The sequence below is a fragment of the Onychostoma macrolepis genome, unplaced genomic scaffold, assembly GCF_012432095.1.
Source record: "Onychostoma macrolepis isolate SWU-2019 unplaced genomic scaffold, ASM1243209v1 Scaffold151, whole genome shotgun sequence".
Taxonomy (NCBI): domain Eukaryota; kingdom Metazoa; phylum Chordata; class Actinopteri; order Cypriniformes; family Cyprinidae; genus Onychostoma; species Onychostoma macrolepis.
In genome coordinates this window covers 1-9925 of record NW_026704655.1, presented here as the reverse complement: position 1 = coordinate 9925, position 9925 = coordinate 1, and the positions used below count along the sequence as shown (strand labels likewise).

At 51.4% G+C, this 9925-nt stretch overlaps 9 non-coding genes across 9 annotated transcripts; all 9 read left to right on the top strand.

The window, feature by feature from the left end:
• The first annotated feature begins 290 nt into the window (after positions 1 to 290).
• LOC131535127 (U1 spliceosomal RNA) lies at positions 291 to 448 on the top strand. The gene has a single exon (XR_009269526.1). It is a non-coding gene; the product is annotated as a U1 spliceosomal RNA (small nuclear RNA).
• Positions 449 to 1304: 856 nt separating this feature from the next.
• LOC131535123 (U2 spliceosomal RNA) lies at positions 1305 to 1495 on the top strand. Its single transcript, XR_009269522.1, has one exon. It is a non-coding gene; the product is annotated as a U2 spliceosomal RNA (small nuclear RNA).
• A 777-nt stretch (positions 1496 to 2272) lies between these two features.
• Positions 2273 to 2432, top strand: LOC131535125 (U1 spliceosomal RNA). The gene has a single exon (XR_009269524.1). It is a non-coding gene; the product is annotated as a U1 spliceosomal RNA (small nuclear RNA).
• A 953-nt stretch (positions 2433 to 3385) lies between these two features.
• Positions 3386 to 3576, top strand: LOC131535122 (U2 spliceosomal RNA). Its single transcript, XR_009269521.1, has one exon. It is a non-coding gene; the product is annotated as a U2 spliceosomal RNA (small nuclear RNA).
• Positions 3577 to 4362: 786 nt separating this feature from the next.
• On the top strand, positions 4363 to 4524 carry LOC131535124 (U1 spliceosomal RNA). Its single transcript, XR_009269523.1, has one exon. It is a non-coding gene; the product is annotated as a U1 spliceosomal RNA (small nuclear RNA).
• Positions 4525 to 5475: 951 nt separating this feature from the next.
• On the top strand, positions 5476 to 5666 carry LOC131535121 (U2 spliceosomal RNA). The gene has a single exon (XR_009269520.1). It is a non-coding gene; the product is annotated as a U2 spliceosomal RNA (small nuclear RNA).
• A 770-nt stretch (positions 5667 to 6436) lies between these two features.
• Positions 6437 to 6598, top strand: LOC131535126 (U1 spliceosomal RNA). Its single transcript, XR_009269525.1, has one exon. It is a non-coding gene; the product is annotated as a U1 spliceosomal RNA (small nuclear RNA).
• Positions 6599 to 7555: 957 nt separating this feature from the next.
• Positions 7556 to 7746, top strand: LOC131535120 (U2 spliceosomal RNA). Its single transcript, XR_009269519.1, has one exon. It is a non-coding gene; the product is annotated as a U2 spliceosomal RNA (small nuclear RNA).
• Positions 7747 to 8542: 796 nt separating this feature from the next.
• LOC131535119 (U1 spliceosomal RNA) lies at positions 8543 to 8706 on the top strand. Its single transcript, XR_009269518.1, has one exon. It is a non-coding gene; the product is annotated as a U1 spliceosomal RNA (small nuclear RNA).
• Positions 8707 to 9925: the final 1219 nt, after the last annotated feature.

Genomic DNA, 9925 nt, shown 5'->3' with positions numbered 1-9925 from the left:
GGTCAGGTTTGTTTGATAAAAGGGATCATCTAAAACATTGGCTCTCAATTCCAGTCCTGGGCGCCATTTTGCATGTCTCCTTATATAACACACCTGATTGAGATCACCAACTCGTTAGGAGAGAGAACTAATGAGCTGATGATCTCAATGAGAGGATGGGGAGGGAGGGAGGGTTGGCAATTCCCGGGATCGGGGTTGGCAATGCCGAATCCTTTGATAGGGGTGGGGGTCACCGTTGATGAGGATGGTCGAGAGGGAAATGGTAGCCCTGACTGGCAGCTTGAGTCTTCATACTTACCTGGCAGGGGAGACACCATGATCAAGAAGGCGGTTCACCCAGGGCGAGGCTCGCCATTGCACTCGGACGTGCTGACCCCTGCGAATTCCCCAAATGTGGGAATCTCGACTGCATAATTTATGGTAGTGGGGACTGCGTTCGCTCTCCCTGAAAGAGCTGGTTAAATAAATCTTTTTGCTTTTGTGTCTTTGTTCTTCTTTTCTTTGTTCTGGCTAGTCAGCGATCCAGAGAGTTGTGCGGAGCGAACGGTTCTGTCATATTGCGCGCGTGTGAAAACAAAGTCGTTTGCGCTCTTCAAAAGGCGGCCCCACCAATGATGGGCCATTTAGTTTCAATTTCTCACAGACCTCACTTTTCAAGTCGATCAGACTGACTGTTGCCCAGCTGTAGCTGTTTTCATGCTTGTTTGGTTGTCCTTTCTATGTCAGTATTCTTTTTTTTTCCGTCTCGCAGCGCCACCAAGTGGCCAGCGCCAGCGCCCTTTTTCGCCTGACCACAGATTGGGCCCGTACATAGGTGTGCCGATTTGGGTGAAACGATCTCATTCCTTTCTCGAGTTATAGCCATTTTAGCAACCTCGGCCACACGACCTTGAGCGTTTTGAGGTCCCCTCGCCAAGGAGAATGGAAATTTCCGCTTTTTCTGCTGGATTATTGACAGTCAGACTCCAGAGAATCTTTCTGAGCCGCTTCGGGCCGGACTGGGCCAAATGCCTGGTGCTAGTTTGCAAAAGTAGGTTTTCGACAAAATCCAAAATAGCCGAAAATCTCGCCAGTGCGACGAGCCGATCCCAGACCTGCCTCTCGTTCGGCTCGAGCCAAGGATTCCGATGACATAAGGCACTTGGCTCTACGACAAGCCGTTTGGGAGTTAGGAGCGATGCCGTACTTTCCGTCGCAGGCGGGGGAGGGTGCTACCGTCCCCCGGCGTTTCAGGTCTCTGTGACTGACCGCGGCCTGGATGGGCGTGGCCGTTTCTGCCTTCCTCCCCGCTGCGTCATAGCGTCATCGCTTCTCGGCCTTTTGGCTAAGATCAAGTGTAGTATCTGTTCTTATCAGTTTAATATCTGATACGTCCCCTACCCGGGGACTGCATATTAAATTGATTTTTGGATCACGGAGCTGGAGCCGGGGCTTGCTCCGTCCACTCCACGCATCGGCCTGGTATTGCAGTGTCTCCAGGAACGGTGTGCTTCCCCTTTTTGGGGATTGCCGCTTTTTGTGAAGAATAGCAGAGCAAATAACGAGGGGCCTTGCCTCGCCTCCCACGGAGGCCTGGTCTCGCAAAGCAGTCAAGTCACCTTTATTCATATAGCGCTTATAACAATACAGATTGTGTCAAAGCACTTAACAGTATCAGTGGAGTGGAGATGATATTGCTGTATGGCTGGGTAGATTTTGCACGGTCCGCAGTCAACCAGTCAAGGTAGTAGACGAAGACGGTATCTGGAATTGCGCTTGGAGAGTTCCCATCAAACAATGGGAAGATCCAAGCGGATTCCAGGGTCTAATGACTAATGATTGTGTTGGGAGAGAACCGGGGCTACATTCACTATCAAGGAATGCCCAAATTGTGCAGAAAGTGCGGCAAAATGGGACATTTAGCCGATGCATGCCAGGAGCTAATATGTGGGAAGTGTAGAGGAATTGGTCAGGTTTGTTTGATAAAAAGGGATCATCTAAAACATTGGCTCTCAATTCCAGTCCTGGGCGCCATTTTGCATGTCTCCCTTATATAACACACCTGATTGAGATCACCAACTCGTTAGGAGAGAGAACTAATGAGCTGATGATCTCAATGAGAGGATGGGGAGGGAGGGAGGGAGGGAGGGAGGGAGGGAGGGAGGGAGGGAGGGAGGGTTGGCAATTCCGGGATCGGGGTTGGCAATGCCGAATCCTTTGATAGGGGTGGGGTCACCGTTGATGAGGATGGTCGAGAGGGAAATGGTAGCCCTGACTGGCAGCTTGAGTCTTCATACTTACCTGGCAGGGGAGACACCATGATCAAGAAGGCGGTTCACCCAGGGCGAGGCTCGGCCATTGCACTCCGGACGTGCTGACCCCTGCGAATTCCCCAAATGTGGGAATCTCGACTGCATAATTTATGGTAGTGGGGACTGCGTTCGCTCTCCCTGAAAGAGCTGGTTAAATAAATCTTTTTGCTTTTGTGTCTTTGTTCTTCTTTCGCGTCTTTGTTTTTCTTTTGTGTCTTTGTTCTTCTTTTCTTTGTTCTGGCTAGTCAGCGATCCAGAGAGTTGTGCGGAGCGAACGGTTCTGTCATATTGCGCGCGTGTGAAAACAAAGTCGTTTGCGCTCTTCAAAAGGCGGCCCCACCAATGATGGGCCATTTAGTTTCAATTTCTCACAGACCTCACTTTTCAAGTCGATCAGACTGACTGTTGCCCAGCTGTAGCTGTTTTCATGCTTGTTTGGTTGTCCTTTCTATGTCAGTATTCTTTTTTTTTCCGTCTCGCAGCGCCACCAAGTGGCCAGCGCCAGCGCCCTTTTTCGCCTGACCACAGATTGGGCCCGTACATAGGTGTGCCGATTTGGGTGAAACGATCTCATTCCTTTCTCGAGTTATAGCCATTTTAGCAACCTCGGCCACACGACCTTGAGCGTTTTGAGGTCCCCTCGCCAAGGAGAATGGAAATTTCCGCTTTTTCTGCTGGATTATTGACAGTCAGACTCCAGAGAATCTTTCTGAGCCGCTTCGGGCCGGACTGGGCCAAATGCCTGGTGCTAGTTTGCAAAAGTAGGTTTTCGACAAAATCCAAAATAGCCGAAAATCTCGCCAGTGCGACGAGCCGATCCCAGACCTGCCTCTCGTTCGGCTCGAGCCAAGGATTCCGATGACATAAGGCACTTGGCTCTACGACAAGCCGTTTGGGAGTTAGGAGCGATGCCGTACTTTCCGTCGCAGGCGGGGGAGGGTGCTACCGTCCCCCGGCGTTTCAGGTCTCTGTGACTTACCTCGCCGGCGGGGGAGGGTGCTACCGCCCCCCCCGGCCTTTCAGGTCTCTGTGACTGACCGCGGCCTGGATGGGCGTGGCCGTTTCTGCCTTCCTCCCCGCTGCGTCATAGCGTCATCGCTTCTCGGCCTTTTGGCTAAGATCAAGTGTAGTATCTGTTCTTATCAGTTTAATATCTGATACGTCCCCTACCCGGGGACTGCATATTAAATTGATTTTTGGATCACGGAGCTGGAGCCGGGGCTTGCTCCGTCCACTCCACGCATCGGCCTGGTATTGCAGTGTCTCCAGGAACGGTGTGCTTCCCCTTTTTGGGGATTGCCGCTTTTTGTGAAGAATAGCAGAGCAAATAACGAGGGGCCTTGCCTCGCCTCCCACGGAGGCCTGGTCTCGCAAAGCAGTCAAGTCACCTTTATTCATATAGCGCTTATAACAATACAGATTGTGTCAAAGCACTTAACAGTATCAGTGGAGTGGAGATGATATTGCTGTATGGCTGGGTAGATTTTGCACGGTCCGCAGTCAACCAGTCAAGGTAGTAGACGAAGACGGTATCTGGAATTGCGCTTGGAGAGTTCCCATCAAACAATGGGAAGATCCAAGCGGATTCCAGGGTCTAATGACTAATGATTGTGTTGGGAGAGAACCGGGGCTACATTCACTATCAAGGAATGCCCAAATTGTGCAGAAAGTGCGGCAAAATGGGACATTTAGCCGATGCATGCCAGGAGCTAATATGTGGGAAGTGTAGAGGAATTGGTCAGGTTTGTTTGATAAAAAGGGATCATCTAAAACATTGGCTCTCAATTCCAGTCCTGGGCGCCATTTTGCATGTCTCCCTTATATAACACACCTGATTGAGATCACCAACTCGTTAGGAGAGAGAACTAATGAGCTGATGATCTCAATGAGAGGATGGGGGAGGGGAGGGGAGGGGAGGGGTTGGGAGGGGAGGGAAGGGGAGGGAAGGGGAGGGTTGGCAATTCCCGGGATCGGGGTTGGCAATGCCGAATCCTTTGATAGGGGTGGGGGTCACCGTTGATGAGGATGGTCGAGAGGGAAATGGTAGCCCTGACTGGCAGCTTGAGTCTTCATACTTACCTGGCAGGGGAGACACCATGATCAAGAAGGCGGTTCACCCAGGGCGAGGCTCGGCCATTGCACTCCGGACGTGCTGACCCCTGCGAATTCCCCAAATGTGGGAATCTCGACTGCATAATTTATGGTAGTGGGGGACTGCGTTCGCTCTCCCTGAAAGAGCTGGTTAAATAAATCTTTTTGCTTTTGTGTCTTTGTTCTTCTTCGCGTCTTTGTTTTTCTTTTGTGTCTTTGTTCTTCTTTTCTTTGTTCTGGCTAGTCAGCGATCCAGAGAGTTGTGCGGAGCGAACGGTTCTGTCATATTGCGCGCGTGTGAAAACAAAGTCGTTTGCGCTCTTCAAAAGGCGGCCCCACCAATGATGGGCCATTTAGTTTCAATTTCTCACAGACCTCACTTTTCAAGTCGATCAGACTGACTGTTGCCCAGCTGTAGCTGTTTTCATGCTTGTTTGGTTGTCCTTTCTATGTCAGTATTCTTTTTTTTTCCGTCTCGCAGCGCCACCAAGTGGCCAGCGCCAGCGCCCTTTTTCGCCTGACCACAGATTGGGCCCGTACATAGGTGTGCCGATTTGGGTGAAACGATCTCATTCCTTTCTCGAGTTATAGCCATTTTAGCAACCTCGGCCACACGACCTTCGAACGCTTTTGAGGTCCCTCGCCAAGGAGAATGGAAATTTCCGCTTTTTCTGCTGGATTATTGACAGTCAGACTCAGAGAATCTTTCTGAGCCGCTTCGGGCCGGACTGGGCCAAATGCCTGGTGCTAGTTTGCAAAAGTAGGTTTTCGACAAAATCCAAAATAGCCGAAAATCTCGCCAGTGCGACGAGCCGATCCCAGACCTGCCTCTCGTTCGGCTCGAGCCAAGGATTCCGATGACATAAGGCACTTGGCTCTACGACAAGCCGTTTGGGAGTTAGGAGCGATGCCGTACTTTCCGTCGCAGGCGGGGGAGGGTGCTACCGTCCCCCGGCGTTTCAGGTCTCTGTGACTTACCTCGCCGGCGGGGGAGGGTGCTACCGCCCCCCCCGGCCTTTCAGGTCTCTGTGACTGACCGCGGCCTGGATGGGCGTGGCCGTTTCTGCCTTCCTCCCCGCTGCGTCATAGCGTCATCGCTTCTCGGCCTTTTGGCTAAGATCAAGTGTAGTATCTGTTCTTATCAGTTTAATATCTGATACGTCCCCTACCCGGGGACTGCATATTAAATTGATTTTTGGATCACGGAGCTGGAGCCGGGGCTTGCTCCGTCCACTCCACGCATCGGCCTGGTATTGCAGTGTCTCCAGGAACGGTGTGCTTCCCCTTTTTGGGGATTGCCGCTTTTTGTGAAGAATAGCAGAGCAAATAACGAGGGGCCTTGCCTCGCCTCCCACGGAGGCCTGGTCTCGCAAAGCAGTCAAGTCACCTTTATTCATATAGCGCTTATAACAATACAGATTGTGTCAAAGCACTTAACAGTATCAGTGGAGTGGAGATGATATTGCTGTATGGCTGGGTAGATTTTGCACGGTCCGCAGTCAACCAGTCAAGGTAGTAGACGAAGACGGTATCTGGAATTGCGCTTGGAGAGTTCCCATCAAACAATGGGAAGATCCAAGCGGATTCCAGGGTCTAATGACTAATGATTGTGTTGGGAGAGAACCGGGGCTACATTCACTATCAAGGAATGCCCAAATTGTGCAGAAAGTGCGGCAAAATGGGACATTTAGCGATGCATGCCAGGAGCTAATATGTGGGAAGTGTAGAGGAATTGGTCAGGTTTGTTTGATAAAAGGGATCATCTAAAACATTGGCTCTCAATTCCAGTCCTGGGCGCCATTTTGCATGTCTCCCTTATATAACACACCTGATTGAGATCACCAACTCGTTAGGAGAGAGAACTAATGAGCTGATGATCTCAATGAGAGGATGGGGGAGGGGTTGGGAGGGGAGGGGTTGGGAGGGGAGGGGAGGGGTTGGCAATTCCCGGGATCGGGGTTGGCAATGCCGAATCCTTTGATAGGGGTGGGGGTCACCGTTGATGAGGATGGTCGAGAGGGAAATGGTAGCCCTGACTGGCAGCTTGAGTCTTCATACTTACCTGGCAGGAGACACCATGATCAAGAAGGCGGTTCACCCAGGGCGAGGCTCGGCCATTGCACTCCGGACGTGCTGACCCCTGCGAATTCCCCAAATGTGGGAATCTCGACTGCATAATTTATGGTAGTGGGGGACTGCGTTCGCGCTCTCCCCTGAAAGAGCTGGTTAAATAAATCTTTTTTTGCTTTTGTGTCTTTGTTCTTCTTTCGCGTCTTTGTTTTTCTTTTGTGTCTTTGTTCTTCTTTTCTTTGTTCTGGCTAGTCAGCGATCCAGAGAGTTGTGCGGAGCGAACGGTTCTGTCATATTGCGCGCGTGTGAAAACAAAGTCGTTTGCGCTCTTCAAAAGGCGGCCCCACCAATGATGGGCCATTTAGTTTCAATTTCTCACAGACCTCACTTTTCAAGTCGATCAGACTGACTGTTGCCCAGCTGTAGCTGTTTTCATGCTTGTTTGGTTGTCCTTTCTATGTCAGTATTCTTTTTTTTTCCGTCTCGCAGCGCCACCAAGTGGCCAGCGCCAGCGCCCTTTTTCGCCTGACCACAGATTGGGCCCGTACATAGGTGTGCCGATTTGGGTGAAACGATCTCATTCCTTTCTCGAGTTATAGCCATTTTAGCAACCTCGGCCACACGACCTTCGAACGTTTTGAGGTCCCCTCGCCAAGGAGAATGGAAATTTCCGCTTTTTCTGCTGGATTATTGACAGTCAGACTCCAGAGAATCTTTCTGAGCCGCTTCGGGCCGGACTGGGCCAAATGCCTGGTGCTAGTTTGCAAAAGTAGGTTTTCGACAAAATCCAAAATAGCCGAAAATCTCGCCAGTGCGACGAGCCGATCCCAGACCTGCCTCTCGTTCGGCTCGAGCCAAGGATTCCGATGACATAAGGCACTTGGCTCTACGACAAGCCGTTTGGGAGTTAGGAGCGATGCCGTACTTTCCGTCGCAGGCCGGGGGAGGGTGCTACCGTCCCCCGGCGTTTCAGGTCTCTGTGACTTACCTCGCCGGCGGGGGAGGGTGCTACCGCCCCCCCCGGCCTTTCAGGTCTCTGTGACTGACCGCGGCCTGGATGGGCGTGGCCGTTTCTGCCTTCCTCCCCGCTGCGTCATAGCGTCATCGCTTCTCGGCCTTTTGGCTAAGATCAAGTGTAGTATCTGTTCTTATCAGTTTAATATCTGATACGTCCCCTACCCGGGGACTGCATATTAAATTGATTTTTGGATCACGGAGCTGGAGCCGGGGCTTGCTCCGTCCACTCCACGCATCGGCCTGGTATTGCAGTGTCTCCAGGAACGGTGTGCTTCCCCTTTTTGGGGATTGCCGCTTTTTGTGAAGAATAGCAGAGCAAATAACGAGGGGCCTTGCCTCGCCTCCCACGGAGGCCTGGTCTCGCAAAGCAGTCAAGTCACCTTTATTCATATAGCGCTTATAACAATACAGATTGTGTCAAAGCACTTAACAGTATCAGTGGAGTGGAGATGATATTGCTGTATGGCTGGGTAGATTTTGCACGGTCCGCAGTCAACCAGTCAAGGTAGTAGACGAAGACGGTATCTGAATTGCGCTTGGAGAGTTCCCATCAAACAATGGGAAGATCCAAGCGGATTCCAGGGTCTAATGACTAATGATTGTGTTGGGAGAGAACCGGGGCTACATTCACTATCAAGGAATGCCCAAATTGTGCAGAAAGTGCGGCAAAATGGGACATTTAGCCGATGCATGCCAGGAGCTAATATGTGGGAAGTGTAGAGGAATTGGTCAGGTTTGTTTGATAAAAAGGGATCATCTAAAACATTGGCTCTCAATTCCAGTCCTGGGCGCCATTTTGCATGTCTCCCTTATATAACACACCTGATTGAGATCACCAACTCGTTAGGAGAGAGAACTAATGAGCTGATGATCTCAATGAGAGGATGGGGAGGGAGGGAGGGAGGGAGGGAGGGAGGGAGGAGGGAGGGAGGAGGGAGGGAGGAGGGAGGGAGGGGTTGGCAATTCCCGGGATCGGGGTTGGCAATGCCGAATCCTTTGATAGGGGTGGGGGTCACCGTTGATGAGGATGGTCGAGAGGGAAATGGTAGCCCTGACTGGCAGCTTGAGTCTTCATACTTACCTGGCAGGGGAGACACCATGATCAAGAAGGCGGTTCACCCAGGGCGAGGCTCGGCCATTGCACTCCGGACGTGCTGACCCCTGCGAATTCCCCAAATGTGGGAATCTCGACTGCATAATTTATGGTAGTGGGGGACTGCGTTCGCGCTCTCCCCTGAAAGAGCTGGTTAAATAAATCTTTTTTTGCTTTTGTGTCTTTGTTCTTCTTTCGCGTCTTTGTTTTTCTTTTGTGTCTTTGTTCTTCTTTTCTTTGTTCTGGCTAGTCAGCGATCCAGAGAGTTGTGCGGAGCGAACGGTTCTGTCATATTGCGCGCGTGTGAAAACAAAGTCGTTTGCGCTCTTCAAAAGGCGGCCCCACCAATGATGGGCCATTTAGTTTCAATTTCTCACAGACCTCACTTTTCAAGTCGATCAGACTGACTGTTGCCCAGCTGTAGCTGTTTTCATGCTTGTTTGGTTGTCCTTTCTATGTCAGTATTCTTTTTTTTTCCGTCTCGCAGCGCCACCAAGTGGCCAGCGCCAGCGCCCTTTTTCGCCTGACCACAGATTGGGCCCGTACATAGGTGTGCCGATTTGGGTGAAACGATCTCATTCCTTTCTCGAGTTATAGCCATTTTAGCAACCTCGGCCACACGACCTTCGAACGTTTTGAGGTCCCCTCGCCAAGGAGAATGGAAATTTCCGCTTTTTCTGCTGGATTATTGACAGTCAGACTCCAGAGAATCTTTCTGAGCCGCTTCGGGCCGGACTGGGCCAAATGCCTGGTGCTAGTTTGCAAAAGTAGGTTTTCGACAAAATCCAAAATAGCCGAAAATCTCGCCAGTGCGACGAGCCGATCCCAGACCTGCCTCTCGTTCGGCTCGAGCCAAGGATTCCGATGACATAAGGCACTTGGCTCTACGACAAGCCGTTTGGGAGTTAGGAGCGATGCCGTACTTTCCGTCGCAGGCGGGGAGGGTGCTACCGTCCCCCGGCGTTTCAGTTCTCTGTGACTTACCTCGCCGGCGGGGGAGGGTGCTACCGCCCCCCCGGCCTTTCAGGTCTCTGTGACTGACCGCGGCCTGGATGGGCGTGGCCGTTTCTGCCTTCCTCCCCGCTGCGTCATAGCGTCATCGCTTCTCGGCCTTTTGGCTACGATCTCGCGGTCTAGGCGGACGGTTGGGACAGCGATCGCCTCTTGGAGGTTTCTTGGCTCGGGATTGGCAGTATCTCGAGCCCCACAACCCTCAGGAGGAATATTAGCTTCTGCTGCTCTTGCGAATTCAGCGGTTTTAAGGTAAGGTGATTTTTATTTATTTATTGGTTGTTTTTACTTATTTATTGGTGTATTTATTGTCTTTTTAGCCCTTGTTTTTAGGCTGTAGGTGCCTCCACCA